The 19,609-nt window shown below is 43.6% G+C and overlaps 1 protein-coding gene across 10 annotated transcripts in view; it reads left to right on the plus strand.

Moving 5' to 3' along the window:
• The first annotated feature begins 4,093 nt into the window (after positions 1–4,093).
• Positions 4,094–19,609, plus strand: part of LYPD6B (LY6/PLAUR domain containing 6B) — a 179,578-nt gene continuing 164,062 nt past the window's right edge. For 8 of the 10 annotated variants that reach the window (XM_059166813.1, XM_059166818.1, XM_059166817.1 and 5 more), the window contains exon 1: positions 4,101–4,194. The gene's annotated coding sequence lies outside the window, so the exon portion shown is untranslated. Of the gene's footprint in view, positions 4,195–19,609 lie in introns of all 10 variants that reach the window. The other 2 variants (XM_059166816.1, XM_059166815.1) reach the window with 2 other exon arrangements.

Here is a 19,609-nt window from a genome sequence, read left to right on the forward strand (position 1 = left end):
TACCTGGGCTTCAATTAAATAAATAAGGAGAAAAAATAAGTTTGGGGAAAAAAGCCTTCTGTTGTACTTAGAGTGCTGCTCACGGGAACCTGGGCTGTGGAGAGAGGAGCATTTCCCTTCTTTTGTTCAGGGGAGGTGAGGGCTTGACTCAGAGGGAAGGGAGGCTGGTCCATGGTTGTGAGGTGGAAGCTGCTTCAAAATGAATGGGTCCCCAGGCTGAATTCTGCACTTGAGAAATGAGAAGTTGGATGAGACCAGTTTCCTAGGCTTGCCTGTAGGTGAGTAGCACTCTTATTCAAAACCACTCCGCTGTCCTGACTCGGAATTCTCAGGCACAGTGACCTGCGTCTCGAGCAGGCATCCCCAGTGATCCCCCTCCTCACAGGGGTCTGGGAGCAGTGGCCTGCACCACCTCTGACAAGTCTTCCACCTGTAAGACTCTTTGCTAAGGCTTGAAGGCAGTGATTCCTAACCAGTTTTGAGACCCAGACCTATTTGCAAATTTAAGGAGAGCTGTGGATGCTCTCGTTCACAAAAATGTATGTAGACACAGAATGCTGAATCCAGTACCAGGGTCTATAGATCTGGATTAAGATATAATACCCTGAAGTCAGCTCTCAGAAGAGACACTAAGCATTTAGAACTGTGCCTGGGCTAAAGTAGAAACTCAGGGCTTAAGCCTGGGCTAAAGAGTTTAGCCTGGGCTAAAGGTGGTTCTATGTATGCCTCCCAGCACCTATGATATACTAGTACTATCTTCATTTTATAGACGAGTGAACTGGGGCATAGAGAGATTAACATACCTGGTTAAGTGGTGGCTGGATTTGAACCCAAGCCCACCTGAAAACAAAGCCAGTGAATTTAAAATTCTGGGTGACCTAATGAAGTCATTATCATATTTGCCTACCTGAATTCATGGCTCTTTCTTTCTTTTTTTTTTTTTGTAAATATTTTTATTTATTTATTTGACAGAGAGAGAGAGATCACAAGCAGGCAGAGAGGCAGGCAGAGAGAGAGAGGGGGAAGCAGGCTCCCTGCTGAGCAGAGATCCCGATGCGGGACTCGATCCCAGGACCCTGGGATCATGACCTGAGCCGAAGGCAGCGACTTAACCCACTGAGCCACCCAGGTGCCCCATGGCTCTTTCTTTCTATTGCTCACCACTCTCCTACATCTCTCCTGTGTGTGTTATAGTTAACTGAGCAGCTACTACGTGCCAGGAACTATCCTAGGCACTTCATGTATATTGTTTCATTGAAAAAATGTGCTCAGAAAATGATGTATAGTATTGGGGGCACACACTGAGAAGGTAAAGGTAGGGAGAAAAAGGTAAATAATATCTCAAGGCCCAGAAATTTTCTGATTATTTTTTGGATGATTTCTCTTTCACTGCGCAATCAGAGGACCAGAGATAGAGAAGAAACGGAAAATTTCCTAGTTCAGATATCATTTGCCCAGGGACTAGCATAGAATGGTAACATGCATGGTCATTGGCAAGGATTAATTAATTCTAGACCCTTAAGAAGTCTATCAGCGGTTTTGTCCTACTTTCAGCACTTAACTGTGTCACCAGATACTAGCTGGCTCCCTTTGCACTGTCAGTCTGAGCCACATTAAAGGAAGTACAAGACCTGTTTACTGAGCAGGTGCTTTGTGCTGGCTCTGTGCTCAAGCCTTTAACTGCATTCTTTCACTTAACCTTACCATGGTATCAGACTTTCTTGTTTCAGATCCTCCTTTCAACCCAAGAACTTCCAGCTGAGATCTTGTCTGATTTCATGCCTGCAGGTTTTCCCAGTGGGAGAAACACACAATTAGACAATTAGGGAACTTGCCCAGGGCTACTCAGCAAGCCCTGGGTTGGGTGGGGGGAGGGAGGATTTGGGGGTGGGGCGGAGAAGGCGAGAGAAAATGAAGGGACGCCCGGGCAGAACTTGTGCCTTCCTGATGATCATTCCCAGGCCCGTTTGGGTGGCATCCCTTACCAGACTGGCCTGGCCAAGATCACACACTCTAGTGGAAAGATCCTCAATCACGGATGCACGTGCTGCTCTGAGTGAAACCAGGACACAGGAAGGGCTGGGCCCAGTTTGTGTGGGTGAGAACTGCAGGGGCTCCCAAGCCCAGTCCCATGTGCTGATGCAAGTGGCTGTCCCAACCGCAGGACCCTTCACAGCCCCACCCTGGGACACCAGCCTCCCCACCTACCGCACAGGGGAATACAGCTGGAGTAGGTAGGGCACACCTAGGTGGGGCATTTTCTGTAACTTTTACCAGGCTGGCCTTAGTGTGAAGCAACTAACCAGGCCCTACCACTTCTTAAATACCCATTTGCGCCAGACTCACTGATGAAGCGGGATCAGGGTGGGGGAGGGGGCGGGGGTCCAGGCCCTAAGAATGTTAAGCCTATTGTTGGGGGTATGGGTGGAGCAGACCACTTGGCCCTGACCTCACCTTAACAGACAGCATCTAATTATGGCTTTGAGGTTTAATAGACAGAGAAGTACACTGAAATAGTTCTAAGCAGGAATGTTCTCCACGCAACTTCAAAGTTGTGCTGTGTTTCCTGTAGTGTGCTTAGAATGGGTTTCTTTAGTGAATCTTGATATTAATTTGTGAGTAGCAGCAACACACAACATTGTGTGTGTGTGTGTGTGTGTATGTGTGTGTTAAGGCCATTCATTTGCCCAGTGGAAAAAATACACCACACTCTTTGTATTCTATTCTGATACCTTTTCTTTGTTTGTTTGTTTAAATGGAATTTATTTATTTATTTATTTATTCAGCATAACCTCCATACTGAACACGGGGCTCAAACAACTCACAACACCAAGATCAAGGGTCCTATGTTCTACTGACATAGCCAACCAGGTGCCCCACACTTTTTTTTTTTTTTTTTTTTAACTGTCAGGGCCTCGGTAAGTGTGAGTGTCTCATATCACACTTGCCTTCTGAGAGGCCTGGAGAGGCCACCAATTAGAGATCTCAGCAGAGGACCAAACACAAGCCCCCTTTCTGTAGAAGTTGTATCCCCACTCAAGGCTTCCTGGCTATTGGACCCACCATCACCACAAACGCCTGAGGCTTAGCTCTGCTACTAGCTGGGGGTTCCTGGGTCAGAGTTACAAACTCTCATCTGTTTCCACAAGGGCAAAGCTGGCAGGACAACATTATATTTCTGAGTAACCCTGCCTGTGACATCTTCAGAAATTAAAAGATTTGCTTCACAGTTTACAAAGATGCCCAAGGGGTGTGGACTCCCTCAAGCCAGCTGCCTGGCAGGCCGTGGGAGGGGAGGCAAGCAGTACAGAAAGGATAGGTGGTGGCTTGGAAGCCTGGCCTCTTGACTCTGGGTTCTCACTGAAAGTAGGAGAGATGCTGGGGCAATTCTGGCCTGTAAGGACCAGCAGAAGGCTGGACTCAGAAGACCGGGCCACGCCTCATTTGTGCACCAAGTATTCACTGAGCACATGAGCTATCTTGGATTTGTTCAAGTCTTTGGTTATTTAACAGTGGACAGAGGAGATTCCTCCCCTCTTGAGGGAGGATATCATTACCTGAAATGATCTTATTTATAGCTTAATGTTATTTTATGGAAGGGTTGGACGTCATCTGAGCCCACCGTGGGTGAGGTGCAGATGGCTTAGTGTGGGATGGTCAGAAAAGGCCTGAGTTCTTACAGTTCTGAACTAAGTCACCTGGGCCCCAACCCGAGGGTCTCAGTTCTGGGTTCTCGGTTTGTACATCCCCCAAATAAAGGGGTTGGCTTCCACTCTTCGCACTGTTGGTCGCTTGGTCCGGTCAGCCTCACGCTCTGTGTTCCATTTCCTGAGCGGGTCAGGCTGGAAACAGACCGGGCCGTGGCTCCCCGCCGCCTCGCAGGCATTAAGCGACCCGGTGTCACCTAACAGGAGGTCGCCCGGGCCTCCCTTCAACCCGGCGGAGGATCCCTGAGGTTCCCAGAGGAGGCTGAGCCCCGGGAGGCTCGCTCCCGAGCGGGGCCCACCTGTCCGGGCCGAGCCCCTCGCGGGCGCCCCAGGTGGCTCAGGCTGGGAGGAGCCGCGCCCCGCCCCGCCCCGCCCCGCCCCGCCCCGCGCGGCCGGAGCCAACGCCGGCCCCCGGCGGGCGCGCTCGGAGCGGTGGCTGGGAGCCGGGCTGGGGTGCCGAGAGGTCCCGCGGGCGCGGGCGGCGCAGGTGAGCGGGGAGGCCGCGGCCAGCTGGGGGCGGTGGTCGGCCGGGGCCGGGGGACCCCGCGCGGGGGACATGCGGAACCGCGCGGCTGCGGCGGGGCCCTGGAGGGCCGCGGTGCCGTGGAGGGGCGGGGGTCCCGAAGCCTCCGGGGGGGCTAACAGCTGGGAACACCTGGACGGGGCGGGGGCGGGGGCGGCGGAGGGTCTCCTGCTCCGCCAGGGCACCTTCGAGCGTTTGCCTGGCGCTGGTGGGGAGCGGAGAGGCTGGGGGGCCGGGCTGCTGGGGAGAGCCGGAGCTGCGGCGGGGGTTCGGGCGGCGGAGGAGCCCAAGTCGCTCCCGCCTCTCTCTCTGCGGCGCCGCACACGGGCCCGCGTCCTGCCGCTGCTCTGCCCGGCTCTTTACTTTTGGTGGTGGCGGTGATTAAAGACCTATGCGCCCGGGTTAGTTTGTTCCCTGGGCGCTGAGTATGCTCGGCTGCTCTGACTCTAGGGGCCTTTGGTGGGAAGACTGCAGGTCTGTGTGCCCTGGGGCGTTGTGGAGATGAGGGTGGAGGTGGAGGGCCTCCATCTCCCAGGACCCAGCCATCCAAGAGAGAAGGAAAAGGTCTCGAGTGCTCTTTAAATTCCAGTTACTAGCTATGTGAGCTTGAGCAACTTGCTTCACTTCGCTGATGCTCAGTTTCCTCAAAGGCAAAATGGGCATGATAGTCATTAAAATAGCTTTAAGTTATCTCATGTTCATAAAGTGCATGGCACGAAGCTTGGTGAAAGTTCTCTCCATTTTTTCCCTATGTGATAGTGTAACACTTTATGCCTCCCAGAGGCCTCCGCACATTTATGAACAGAAGGGGGATCCAGGAGGCTTAGATTACCCTCCTTTAAGGTGAAACCCTAGTGTGGTGGCGGTGTGGTGTGTGTGTGTGTGTGTTTTGGGGGTGGCATTTCTTTCTTTCTTTCTTTTCCCTTTAATCACTCTGACTTATTCACTGCTAAGCTACTTTCAGGCTCTTTTACTTCCTGATGCCACCCTAGAGGCAGTCGATCGGAAGGTGCAGGTAGAGGGGTGTTATCAGCCTGCTTTCGCCATTATCAACTGTGTTTGTCAGAATTCTTTTGAGTTGGGTGTTGGTCATTTGAAAATTGCCTGATGTAATATGGAAATTGGGTCACAGAAATGAAAAAGTCTGAGGGTTTTAGCTTCAGGCATGGCTACATCCAGGGGCTCACATGAGGTTGCAGGCATCATTCTCTCTCATACATGTCTTAACTCTTTTTGCCTTCTGTGATGACTGTTTTGTTTTTTTTTTAAAGATTTTATTTATTTATCAGAGAGAGAGAGGGAGAGAGAGCGAGCACAGGCAGACAGAATGGCAGGCAGAGGCAGAGGGAGAAGCAGGCTCCCTGCTGAGCAAGGAGCCCGATGTGGGACTCAATCCCAGGACGCTGGGATCATGACCTGAGCCGAAGGCAGCTGCTTAACCAACTGAGCCACCCAGGCGTCCCTGATGACTGGTTTTTAATATGAGGTGATAAATAGCACTGGCGACTTCAGGTTCATCTGCTCCTTGGGGTGGGGGGTTGGGGGGGGGAGAGTCTCTCTCTTCTTCCAACTTTTTTGTCCTTACAGCAAGTCTTACTGATAGGCTAGACTAAAGCTGGGCCAAGTCATCTCTGTGCATAGGGAGTGGTGGTAAGAGTGATATGGATATTCACAATAGGAGTGAATACTTTACCCAGGTGTCACCAGTGCCTGGGGGATTTGTTCAGCTCCAGTTCAGCTGCTGGCTGGAGAGGGGCAGTTCCCAGTGAGAAGTTGTATAAAAATAGTACATGTCCATTGCACTCTCTCTGCCTTTGCTCATCACCACCTAGACGAAGTCTGTAGTAGAGTGTAGACAGCCTGGGTGCCATATTCAATCTGTCAGTCATCAAGTCTTTATCCAGGCATGGAAAGCATCCTGTGTGTTCATCCTTCCATTCCTTGTTTTGTTGATCATTCATTCAATAGGACTAAAATGGAGTCACTTATGCTAAGCCCAAACTGAGTCTTAATTTCAGTAAGCCAGGGCTTCTGCCAAGGGTGAAAATGCTTCTTTGGAGAAGCTCACAGTCTGGCGGGAAAGGCAGATATGCAGATAACAGTGCTTGGGACCGTTTAACTGTCTGGCATAGAGTGAAGACTTCCCAAGGAGACTGTAGTGGTGCTCAAAATTGGAGATAGTAGGGCTGCTTGAGGAGAAAAGCCCGGAGGGACTTCCCAGGCCATTGTGGTGGGGAATCAGTGCTTGCTGTTGTAAGTTATGTGATTTAGGTTACTTTACTGTCTCACTTAAGAAGTCTGCAGGAGGTGGTTCACGGTGGTCACGGCCCTCTTGGTTGGATTTGCTTGCTTTTCCCTGCTCTGCCACAGGTTGATTATGGTTCTATCAGGGCTGCGGCTGGTAACATCCCAAACAGAAGGGAGGGATGGTGTTTGTCTAGAAAACAAAGGACAAGATTTCCCAGACATTCCCTAGGTCATTGGCCAGGATGGTCATATGGCCACCTTAAACCAGTCACTGGTGAAAGAGAAGAAGGTGGGCTATGATTGTTTTATCCATGCCATCTTCTGGAGCTGAGAGAGGGGCTCACCTTCCACACACTGATGCCCCTTATCTGAACAACGCTGCAGTTCTGCTAGCAAGGGAGGAAGGGAGTTTGCCTCTCAGGCTGTTAGGTAGGCAGTCAGTCTGTGGTTTTTCCCACAGGCAGGGACAGATGGTGAAAGGGCTGGCCTGTATGGGCAGTCGGGAGAAGTGCAGGACAGTAAAAGTACAGGGTGTAGCTGAGGGCAGAGAAAAGTGAGGCGGGAGACACCGGCAGAGACACAGGTAGAGACTCGACTCTAACATAGAGTACCCAGTGCGAGATATCATTCTGGCTATCGCCAAGAAGCATAAATCTTGATCCCATTCTTCAAAGAATTTACACTTAAAAATTTTTTTCTGAGCTTTTCATATTCCTGTTGGCAACAGCAACAGTGGCTTACTCTATGGTGATGATTCGGTAGGGGTGGGTTAGGGTGGAGGAGTTGGGGTTGGGGGGATGCGTGTAGTTTGAAAAAGCCTCACAGCTGGTTCTGGTCTGTGTCTCAGTCCCCAGCACCTCCCCTTCACCATCTCCTGTACTTCCCGTTGAGAACACTTGCTTGTTCCAAATCATGGCTTCATTTCAGTATTGTTACCTGTCTTCAAACTAACAGGCTGGGACTTGGTGAAGATGCAGTCAGTGGGAGATCCTGGGCAAGAAAACAGTTGTCCTGATAGTAAAATCAGTGGGCGAATTGTCTGTAGTTGTTTTGGTAGGAAACCAGCCTCAACTGCCTATTGCTTTTAAAACATTTAGCCTGTTTTCACTGGAAGTGTGAAGTGAGTGCTGCTTTTTGTTTCCATCTGATATGGCTGATGTTGGTGGACATTTGGAGTTAGATTGGGCAACAAGTTGTGCATCCTCCATATCTTGTTGGCACAGAAATTGGCAAAAAGACTTGGTCACTAATCCCGAGAGGAGGGAGTGGAGGGTAGCATATTTTCCATCAGCAGTGCTGTTATGGGATGTCCAGGATCACTGGAAAAACATGAAGGAATGGGGAGGGAGAGATGTCTTGGGAAGTCATTGGTTCACAAATATTTAATTGAGCATCTACTGTGTGCCAGACCCTGTTTCCGGTGCTGAGGGTAAAAGAGTACACAAGAAAGACAAATCTCTCTGCTCATCACACCTACAGTCTACTAGAAGGGAACCTATTTATTTATGTTTTGTCTCATTTTTCAGGTGAAGAGAAGTACTAAGAGAGAAATAAGTTATTGTCAGAGGGGAGGGGGGTGGAAGGGTGGGCAGAATGGCTGAAGAGGAGTGGAAGATACAGGCTTCCAGTTATGGAATGAATAAGTCACAGGCATGAAGCATACAGCATAGGGAATATAGCCAGCGGTGTTGTAACGGCTTTGTATGGTGGGGGCAACTGGATTTGTGGTGAGCATAGTGTAACATATAGGCTTGTTGAATCAGTCTGTTGTATATCTGAAACTAATGTTACATTATGTGTCAGACATACTCAAATGTAAAAAAAGACTCTAAAAAAATAAAACTGGGTAAGAAAAGAGTGCAATAGTTGGAAACAAGCTGGGCATAGTGCTGGAAATCTTCAAGGTTTATTCTTTCTCTGGTTTCCAGTGGAGAAGTATGGCCCGAGCCGGCATGATATTTGGGAGGAAAAGACATTCACTTGGAAGAAGAGGATTATATGTTGAATAACTTGATTTTAAAAGATTTCTTTCACACAGAATCTCTTTGTTTCTTTGTTATACTTCAGATTGTTCCCAAACATGATTTACAGTGACTTACAAAATGTGGTACCAGTGGTGAGAAATAAGTGAAGAAATATGAGCAAAGGGAAAATAAGAGTAATTTCTTTCATCATTGGGTTCCAGAATTGTTTAGTTTTGGTATCAGGGAGAAGGAGGAAGTATGGTGATTAAAAATGTGATTCATGCTCAGGGTTCATTATTTAAAAGGTGATAAAATAATTTTTTTAAAAGATTTTATTTATTTATTTGACAAACAGAGACTACAAGTAGGCAGAGAGAGAGAGAGGGAAACAGGCTCCCCGCCAAGCAGAGAGCCCGATGTGGGGCTCAATCCCAGAACCCTGGGATCATGACCCGAGCCGAAGGCAAAGGTTTTAACCCACTGAGCCACCCAGGCACCCCGAGAAAATAAATTTTTATGCCTCAGAAAGTTACAACTTTTTTGTTTGTGTGTTTAAAGAGTCAGTTTTTTTTTTTTTTTTAAGAATTTATTTATTTATTTGACAGAGAGAGATCACAAGTAGGCAGAGAGGCAGGCAGAGGGAGAGAGAGAGGAGGAAGCAGGCTTCCTGCTGAGCAGAGAGCCCGATGCGGGACTCGATCCCAGGACCCCGAGAACATGACCCGAGCCGAAGGCAGCGGCTTAACCCACTGAGCCACCCAGGCGAAGAGTCAGTTTTATTTGATGGGAAAATTAGTCTCTTTATGAAGGGCTTATACAAAATTTATCTCCTGAGTTCAATTAGAACTAATAGTTTATTTTTTTTTAGGTCAATATAAACTACATCAAAGGTTGACAGAGATCAAAAGGCTAGTTCTGGATCAAATGAAATGGTCCAAAAAAAATTTGTGAGGAGTTTTGTTTAGACTCTTAATGGACCGGAAAAAATACACAAATTCAAATAAAAATTTAAAGTCTTTAAATGTTATGTAGTGGTAATTTTGATTGCCTATTTTTATTGGGTTGTTTGTTTTCTTATTGTTGAGTTTTGAGAGTTCTTTACCTAATTTGGATGTAAGCTCTTTGTCAGAAACGTGTTTTGCCTGAATTTCTCTCAGGCTGTGCCTTATATTTTTATTCCCTTAAGGGTGTCTTTCTCCAGGCAAAAGTTTTCAGCTTTGGTAAGCCGGTTTTTCAATTTTTTTTTTTTTTTAAAGATTTTATTTATTTATTTGACAGAGAGAGATTACATGTAGGCAGAGAGACAGGCAGAGAGAGAGAGGAGGAAGCAGGCTCCCTGCTGAGCAGAGAGCCCGATGCGGGACTCGATCCCAGGACTCTGGGATCATGACCTGAGCCGAAGGCAGAGGCTTAACCCACTGAGCCACCCAGGCGCCCAGGTTTTTCAATTTTTATTGCGAATCAAACTTGTTGCTAGTATATAGAAATGTAATTTTTTAAAAGCTTTATTTATTTATTTTAAAGAGAGAGACTGAAAAAGAGAGCGAGTTAGGGGACAGAGGGAGAGAGAGAGAATCTCAAACAGACTCCCCACTGAGTGTGGAGCCCAATGTGGGGCTCTACCTCACAACCCTGAGGTCATGACCTGAGCCAAAATAAAGAGTCAGTCACTCAACTCAACTGAGTCACCCAGGCACCCCTGCAATTGCTTTTTATATATTGACATTACATTTGGTTACCTTCCTAAAGTCACTTATTCTAGGGGGCTTATTTGTAGATTCTTTGGATTTTCTACACAATCATGTTATTGGTAAATAAAGACAGTGTTATTTCTTCCTTCCCAGTGTGGATGCCATATATATATATATATATATATATTTCTTATTGCACTGGCTAAGAATTCCAGTATAATGTTAAATAGGAGTGGGGAGAGAGAACATTCTTGCCTTGTTTGTTGTCATGGGGAAGAAATAATCAATTTTTCACTATTAAGTATGATGTTAACTGAGGCTAGATGCCCTATGAGGTTAAAGAATTTCCATTGTATTCTGAGTTTACTGAGATTTTTTATTTTGGATCGATTTTGAATTTTGTTGAATGCTTTTTCTCCATCTGTTGACAAGATCATGTGATTTTTTTCTTCATATTTAATACAGCAAATTTTACTGATTGATTTTCACACATTGAACCAATCTTGTATCTCTGGGATAATTTCACTTGGTTGTGATGTATTTTTGGAAGAGGCTGTGCAGGATTGGTATTATTTCTTACTTTAGTGTTTGGTAGAATTCATTAATGAAGCCATATAGGCCTAGAGTTTTCTTTGATAGGTTTTAAACTACAGATTTAATAGGTATGGGTGCACTTAAGGATGCCTATTTCTTGATAAGTTTGGGTAGTTTGTATTTTTTAAGGAATTGTTCTACTTTACGTAAGTTGTCAAATATATATCTCCATAAGATAGAATTTTTTGTGGTCTTCTCATATCATCCACTTAATGTCCATGGAATCTATAGTGATTTTCTCCTTTCATCCCTGATACTGGTAATTTGTGTCTTCAATATTTTTCTTACTCTATCTAGAAGGTTATTAATTTTATTGATCTTTTCAAAGATCCAGATTTTTGGTTTCATTAATTTTGTCTGTTTTTCTATTTTCGATTTTATTGCTTTCTGCTCTTTCTTTAATACTTCTTTCTCCTTGCTTTGGGTTTAATTAATTAATTAATTAAGTTGTTTTCTTAATAGCTCATTTTACTGATCTGAGATTTTTCTTCTGTTTTAATGTAAGCATTTAGTGCTATACATTTCCCTCTAACCACTGCTTTAGCTGCATTCCACAATTTTGTTATGTGTATTTGCATTTTCACTTATTTAAAATTAAAATATTTAAGAATATTAAGAGAATTCCTCTTAATCCACATGTTATTTGACTGTATATCATTTGATTTTTAACTATTTGGGAATTCTCCAGAAGTCTTACTGTTATTGATTTCTAATTTAATTCTGTTATTGTCTCACAGTATAATTTGCATGACTTATATCCTTTTAAATTTGCTCACCTTTGTTTTATGCCCCAGAATGTGGTCTGTCTTGGTGAGTGTTCAATGTGTACTTGAAAAGGATCTGTATTCTGCTATTTTCAGGTAGAATGTTCTGGAAATTTTAGGTCTTCTTTGTCCTGATTTTCTGTCCATTTGTTTTATCAATAACAGAGAGGCATGTTGGAGTCTCCAACTATAAATGTGGATTTTTCTATTTCTATTTCTTCTATTTTTGTCCTATCACTTTTTGCTTCATGTATTTTGATTATCTGTTCTTAGGTGCATGCACATTCAGGACTGTTATGTCTTTTGGAGAACTGATCCTTTTATTATTATGTACTATTCCTCCTTTTCCTTGTTAGTATTCCTTGTTCTGGGTTCTACTGCTTTGGGTGTTCATAATATAGTTACTCCAGCTTCCTTCGTTTAGTGTTTGTTTCCTGTATCTTTTACTTTTCTTTTATGTCTAGCCTGTCTGTGTCTGTATATTTAAAGCAGGTTTCTTGTAGACCTCAGAGTATTTCTTTTTTCACCTATTTGACAATATCTATTTTTCAGTTGGTGTGTTAGACTATTCACATTTACTATGCTGTTAAACTTAATTAAAATCTGCCATTTTGCTAGCTGTTGAGCCACCCAGGCACCCCCTCCTTTGTTTTTGAAATTTATTTCACTGGGTCTAGAATTTTGGGTTAACAGTTTATTTTTTCTTTCAGCACCTTAAAGACACTGCTTTATTGACTTCTTACTTGCATGCTACTGACAAGATATCTTCTACAATCCTTATCTTCTTTTATATTTAGTGTTTTATTTTTCTACCACTACTGTCAAGATTCTTTTTGTTGGGGCACCTGGGTGGCTCAGTGGATTAAGCCTCTGCCTTTGGCTCAGGTCATGATCTCAGGATCCTGGGATTGAGCCCCGCATTGGGCTCTCTGTTCAGTGGGTAGCCTGTTCCCCAACCCCCAGCTTACCTCTCTGCCTACTTGTGATCTCTGTCTGTCAAATAAATAAAGTCTTTTTTTTTTTAAAGATTCTTTTTGCCTTCGATATCAGCTGTTTTAATATGCTGTACCTCTGGGTGCATGTGCATGTGTGCCTACACATGTGTACATATATGTACATTCTTGCACATCCTGCCTGATGTTCTTGAGCTTCTTGGATCTGTGGTTTGGTGTCTGTAATTAATTTTAGAAAATTCCCAACAATTATTTCTTCAGATATTTCCTCTGCTCCATTTTCTTCTCTCCTTCTGTAATTTGATTTACACCTAGTTTAGAACATTTGACTTATTCCAGAGCTGTTGAACAGAGCTTTGTTTTGTTTCATTCTTCTTTTTCTTGTTTCTTGTTTTAGTGTGGGCAATTCTGTTGACCTACTGTCAAGTTCACTGACTCTTTCCTTGGCTGTGTCAAATCTGTGGAAGAATGTTGAAAGCTGTCTCCATTTCTGTTACTGTTTTTAGCCTTTCAAGTTTGTTTTTCATTTTATTCTCCCTCACAAATCCTATCTGTATATTTAAAGCAGGTTTCTTGTAGACCTATCTTTCTAGTAAAATTAAGCATTTGATCTTTCATGTTGTCCATTCTTTCTGTTAGGATCTTTTACAATTAATTACGGTTGTTTAAAATTTAGTGTCTGATACCTTCAACATCTGTTTTATATTGGAGTTTGGTTCAGTTCATTGCCCTTTCTTGGCAGTCTTGTTTCTTTCTTGCTTTTTGTATGCCCTGTGTGTTTTGTGGAGCACTGGACATCTTGTGTAGGACATGAGAGACTGAGATAAATAGTTTTTATGTCTTGAAATGGTAGTGCCTTTCTATTTCTGCTAGACCTTTAGTGTGGGGTTGATCACTCTAATCAGGATTTGAACTGGATTTGAGGTTTGTTGTTGGTATGGTTATTCTCATTTCACCATACACTTCAAATTCCTCTTGTGATAGTCTGAGTTTGGAGCTGGTTGGCCAGAGGGGTCTTCCTAATGTCTGTCTCAGTGTCAGCCTTAGGTTTTCCTTTTGTGCTATACCTCCAAGTGGTCTGGCTCCATGCTCTGTCAACTTTTCCAGCAGTATTCTGTTGTTGTTCCTTACTTGATGCCTATTAGCCAGTGTCCAGGTGCATCAACTTCAGGTAAACAAGTACTTGTTTTCTCTCTTCCTGTAGGCGTCTGCTTCTCCTTAGATTTGGGGCTAGTTTATTTCCCTATGACCTCGGCTTTCCAGTGGATTCAAGAAAGTTCTGGACTTGCCATTTATCTGGCTTTTTATTTGTTGTGAGCATGGGAGTGATGCTCTCTTCAGCTCTCTGCATCCTGAGCAGAAATTAAAAGCCTTGATATGATGCTTTCTAACCATTTTTATGATGTTTATACAAATCCTGGGACTGTTTCCCTTCTCTCTGTGTTTTATACAGTGTCATTTATACATTTTTTAAAAAAAGATTTTATTTGTTTATTTGATAGAGATCACAAGTAGGCAGAGAGGCAGGCAGAGAGAGAAAGGAGGAAGCAGGCTCCCTGCTGAGCAAAGAACCTGAGGTGGGGCTCTATCCCAGGACCCTGAGATTATGACCTGAGCCGAAAGCAGAGGCTTTAACCGTCTGAGCCACCCAAGCGCCCCTCATTTATACATTTTATACCTATAAATCAGTGGTTCTCAACTCCGGCCTGAAGAGCATTAAACAAAATACAAATTTTTAGTCCCAGTGTTTTAATTGATATATGTTGGGATCCAAGCATGGATATCTTTTAAGTACTCCCCAGGTAATTCTCATGTATATCTAGGTTGAGAACTGGGGTCTAAGTATCCCCTACAACTTCTTCTTTCACAGGGATGCTCATCCAGCATAAGCAACCAAATAAAATTTCAGGCTATATACATTTGCCCTTGTGACTCCATCAAATTATTTTCTCCTAATTGTGCCTTCAGTGATAGTTAATTGCCTGTGATACAGACTGATAGTCTCATAGAATGGGGAGGAAACAGTTCTTCTCATTTAACTTTCTGCTTAATGGATATCCTCCATGGCTGTCTATGGCTTTAGCACTGCTTGAAGTCTTTCAGGGGCTGGAAACTCTGCCACTCAAAACAGTAAACCTTAGTGTGAGATTGTGAGATTGTTAGAGGTGTTTTCCTTCTGTTGAATTGAAATAAATCCTTCTATAATCTCCCAAATAATTTGCCTGATCCACAGCCTTGCAGACTGTTTTGTAAACATCTGTTTTCATGACCCAGTATGTGTTCACTTGTGCACATACATGCACACACACACATTCATATCCACGATAGGCATTTTATGAAATAACATTTACTGTAAGTCTTGTACTTCTAATTTTATGACCCGCCAATGGGTTTTTTTTTTTTTTTATTTAAAAAAATTTTTTTTTTCAGTATGGGAAGTGTTTCTGCAGCCCATCTTTCACTAGACAAGCTCTCATTCCCAAAGGTTTCAAGACAGCTCTCCTGGTACCTCAGCTCTGCTGCACCCAGCGTGATGCTGCTTCCTTCAGCTGTGTTTCAGCTAACCCCCTGCTCTGGGCAGTGTCACGCATTAGTTGGGCTGCACTGTGTGGTGTCCTCTGCAAATCAGTGGCTGAGTTCAGAAACCAGGGCTTCTCAGGGGGGCATATATGTTCAGAGTAGAAAAAGGGAGGGCTCCTTGTCTTTTTCTAGACACTATTTCTAGTCATGTGGCCCAAATTCAGTGGGATGTAAATTGGAGCCATCTCTTGAGGAACATTGTTGATGGCTTTGTAATTGTTATGTGTCCTCCCACTTTTCCCATATTAATAATGCATTATCCTAATTAGCTATGTGTGCATCTTTATTTTCTGAAAGACTGTGAACTCCTTTGAGATCAGGAAAAATATTTCATTCTTCCTGGCCGTAGTGATCACACTAACAAAATTAGTCTGTTGAAAAAAATTTAAAAAACTACATTCCTGGTCAAGTAAACTTTGGCCTTTTAGCATTATTGCCTTGCTGACAATTGTGCTATCAACCTTATTTGCTTATCACCATGTATTTACTTTGGGAAATAGACAAACTGGGTAATTTAGTTGAACCCGTCACCTCAATACTCACGCATAAGACACTGTGGTAGGTGCTCGGTGAGATGCCTAATATTTTACAGTCTACAACCTGACTGGGGTCATATGACATGCGAGGCTCATGTCAGTGAGTCGTGTGGTGGGTGAGTGCTCTCAGAAGTCACGGAGGAAAGGAAGGCCACATGGGTGGTCAGGAAAGACTTGGTTCCAGCCTTGAAGCATCAGACACATGGAGTGAAAGGTGTTTTGGGGTGAAGGGATTTGGAGGGACAAGTAAGCTATTTTAGCATCCCCCAGGCTCTACAGAATCTCTGCTGTCTCTGGGAGTGGCTTGGATCCATCAGATCTGAAAGAAACTGCAGGTAAGATACAGAAGAAAATCTAAATTATTTGTAGCAAGGATTGACATCCACAGAAGGTCATAGGCACAGCTCCCCTCATCCCCACCCTTCATCTCAGCCTCAGAGGCTCTGACTCTGACCTATGTGGTTTGTGTGTATTTCTGGAAGCTACTTCTTGTCATAGCAAGGTTCAGCTTTCCAGCAGTTTCAGGGCTGGTAGCGTTAGTGCCAGGTTGCAAAGTGCCTCTTTTTAGAGCGACTGTCTATAGCCACTGACCTAACTTTTTCTCTGCTTCCTCTTATCCAAGACTCTTACGCATATGTATTATTAAGAAATGTACATTCTCCAGGTGCCTGGGTGGTTCAGTTGGTTAAGACTTTGACTCCTGTCATGATCTCAGGGTCCTGGGATTGAGCCCTGCATCAGCTTCCCTGCTCAGCAAGGAGGCTGCTTCTCCCTCTGCCTGCCGTTCCTCCTGCTTGTGCCTTCTTTCTCTATGTCAGATAAAAAAATTAAATTTAATTAAAAAGAAAAGACATGTACATTCTCAAACTATGCTACATCTACCACTCTTCAAGATCGACTTCATCTATGGGACCGTCTTCTGAGTATCCTTGTTCAGAGTAAAATGGTGACACCATCAAAATGTGGCATAAAAGCCAGATATTAACATCATCAGTTTCTTACTGGAAACATTCGTTTGGGGACTCTCTTAACTGTGGTGAAAAATAAGGATGGTAGTACATTATGAAAAAGGCACTGTGTGTGTGTTAGTTATCCTTTAGCAAGGGGTGGGGACTACAGTTCTTAAACATTAACAGTAAGGGAACAAAAGTGAGGGCTATGAGTCAGCACCTGCTATGCTGCGCTACAGGGTGGCTATTCGTATTATGAAGCAGTGCACATGCGCTTCTCTTAGGGTCTAGTGCCAGAATGGTAGTTTATTTCCTGGGAAGAACTGAGAAATAAAATAGTACAGATCTAGATAATTCTTCCTATTTCTCTTTTTGCCTTGGCAGCCAGGAAGCCCAGAGCTAAATGTAAAAATACTCAACCATGTGATAACTTTATTTCAAATTCTAAATATAGAGACATCCTATATTAAACTATATGATTTCACCTTTTTTTTTTTTAAGATTTTATTTTACTTATTTGACAGAGACAGACACAGTGAGAGAAGGAACACAAACAGGGAGAGTGGGAGAGGGAGAAGCAGGCCCCCCATGAAGCAGGGAGCCAGATGCAGGACTTGATCCCAGGACCCTGGGGTTGTGGCCTGAGCCAAAGGCAGATGCTTAATGACTGAGTCACCCAGGAGTCCCTGATTTCACCTTTTTAGAAAGGGTAGCTGTTGCTTTTTCCTTATTACCAGGGTGATACAAGTTTATTATAGAAAATGTGGAAAATAATAGATTGCCCCACCAATCAGATCTTTTCTCATCACCCAGAGATAGTTGCTGTTTGAACCATTCTCATTTCTTCTAAGCATGCATGTCTATATGTGTGTGTATGTTATGTAAATGTATTTATAAAAATGAAATGATACCTTTCACTCTGTACTAAAACTATTTATTTTTAAGATTTTATTTATTTATTCGACAGAATGAGAGAGAGAGAGATCATAAGCAGGCAGAGAGGCAGGCAGAGAGATGGGGGTGGGGCGGGGGGAGCAGGCTCCCTGCTGAGCAGAGAGCCGGACTCAGGGCTCGATCCCAAGACCCCAAGACCATGACCTGAGCCGAAGGCAGAGGCTTAACCCACTGAGCCACCCAGGCTCCCCTGTACTAAAACTATTTTTTAGCTTAACCTTTATAATCATTTTCGATGTTGCCATATACTCCTGTGCAACATTAGTTTTAATGGCTAGTATATTTCATCATGAGGCTGTATCTTGCACGTTTCATTTGAACTAGGCTTTTTGCTATTATAAACAGCTCTGTCATGTACCTTCTTGGAGCTAAATCTCTGAGCAGATCCATAATTATTTCCTTAGAATAGAATTTCTAGAAGTGACATAAATACTTAAAATAATTAATACTTTTAGGCTCTAGATTTATATTTCGGTGTTGCTTTCAGAAGACATGAACTACTCTATTTTATCACCTAGGCTTTTATTTATTTTTTATTATTTATTTGTCAGAGAGAGAAGGAGGGGAGCAGAGAATGCACACAAGCAGGGGGAGTGGTAGAGGGTGAGGGAGAAGCAGGCTCCCCACTGAGCAGAGAGCCTGATTCCTGGCTCAAATCCAACCCCAGCCACTGAGATCATGGCCTGAGCCGGAAGTCAGACACTTAACCAACTAAGCCACCTAGGCACCCCCAGAAACAGTGTTTCTGTCACTCTGGTAATCTATCAAAAGCATGTAACAATCTGAGAAAGGTTTGTTTTTGAAAAAACCCGCTGCATTTGGGGTAAGAGCAGTAGGAGTCTCTAGCGTTCTTGCCTGGGGCAGGCCCAATCTCTTCTCCACTCCCAGCTCAGGGGACTCAGAGGTGTTGGCTCAGCAAGGGAGGCCATGTGGACCAGCCCCGGTGCTGCCAGAATCAAAGGCACTCACCAGTTTGCGCTGGGGAGCCATGTGTGCACCTTCAGGGTATTTCCAATATTCCGATCTTATAAACTACATGGCAAGCAATCTTTAAAACTGAAGTGGTGGTATTAATAATTACTTAGATTCTTAGAATTTGAATTATGGGAGCAAATTGGATCCCTGTTTCTAAAACTGTTCTACCAGTGAACATTTTCACCAGCAATATACAAGTAGCTCACCATGATTGTTATCTTTAAATTGAGATAAACACGCATGCCATAAAATTTATACTGTTAAAATATGCAATTCGGTGGTTTTTAGTATGTTCACTAAGTTATGAATTATCATCATTATTATGTAATTCCAAAATGTTTTCAAAACTTTGCGAGGAAATCTCATATTCATTAGTAATCATTCCCTGTTGCCTCCTTCTCTCGGCCCCCAGCAGCCACGAATTTACTTTCTGTGGTTTTGCCTGCTCTGGACATTTCGTATAAATGGAATCATTCAGTATGTGACCTTTTGTGTCTACTTTCTTTTACTTAATGCAATGTTTTCAAGATTTTAAGGTTAATAATGTTTTTAAGGTTATAGCATAAATCAGTCCTTCATTCTTTTCCATGGCTGAAAAATACTCTGTAGTATGGATATAGCCCATTCTGTTAATCTGTTCATCTTCATGGAGGTTTGGGTAGTTTCCATTTTTTGGACTATTATGAATAATGCTTCTGTGAACAATCATGTTCAAGTTTTTGTGTGCACTTGTGTTTTCAGGTCTCTGAAGGTATATACCTACATGTGGAGTTGCTGGGTTGTGTGGTTATTCTCTTTAATTTTTTGAGGAACTGCCACACTGTTTCCAAAGCTGCTGTACCATTTTGCATTCCTACCAGCAATGTTGTGAGGGTTCCAATTTCTCCACATCCTCACCAACACTTTCATTATCTGTCTTTATGCTTATGGCCATCTTAGTGGGTACGAAGTGGTATGTCTTTGTGGTTCTAGTTTGCATTTTCCTAATAAGTTATGGTGTTGATTGTGCTTATTGCCCATTTGTATATCTTCTTTTTATTTATTTATTTATTTATTTTTAAAAAGATTTTATTTATTTATTTGACAGAGAGAAATCACAAGCAGGCAGAGAGGCAGGCAGAGAGAGAGAGAGAGAGAGGAGGAAGCAGGCTCCCCGCTGAGCAGAGAGCCC

The sequence above is a fragment of the Mustela lutreola genome, chromosome 3 (genome assembly GCF_030435805.1).
Source record: "Mustela lutreola isolate mMusLut2 chromosome 3, mMusLut2.pri, whole genome shotgun sequence".
Classification (NCBI taxonomy): domain Eukaryota; kingdom Metazoa; phylum Chordata; class Mammalia; order Carnivora; family Mustelidae; genus Mustela; species Mustela lutreola.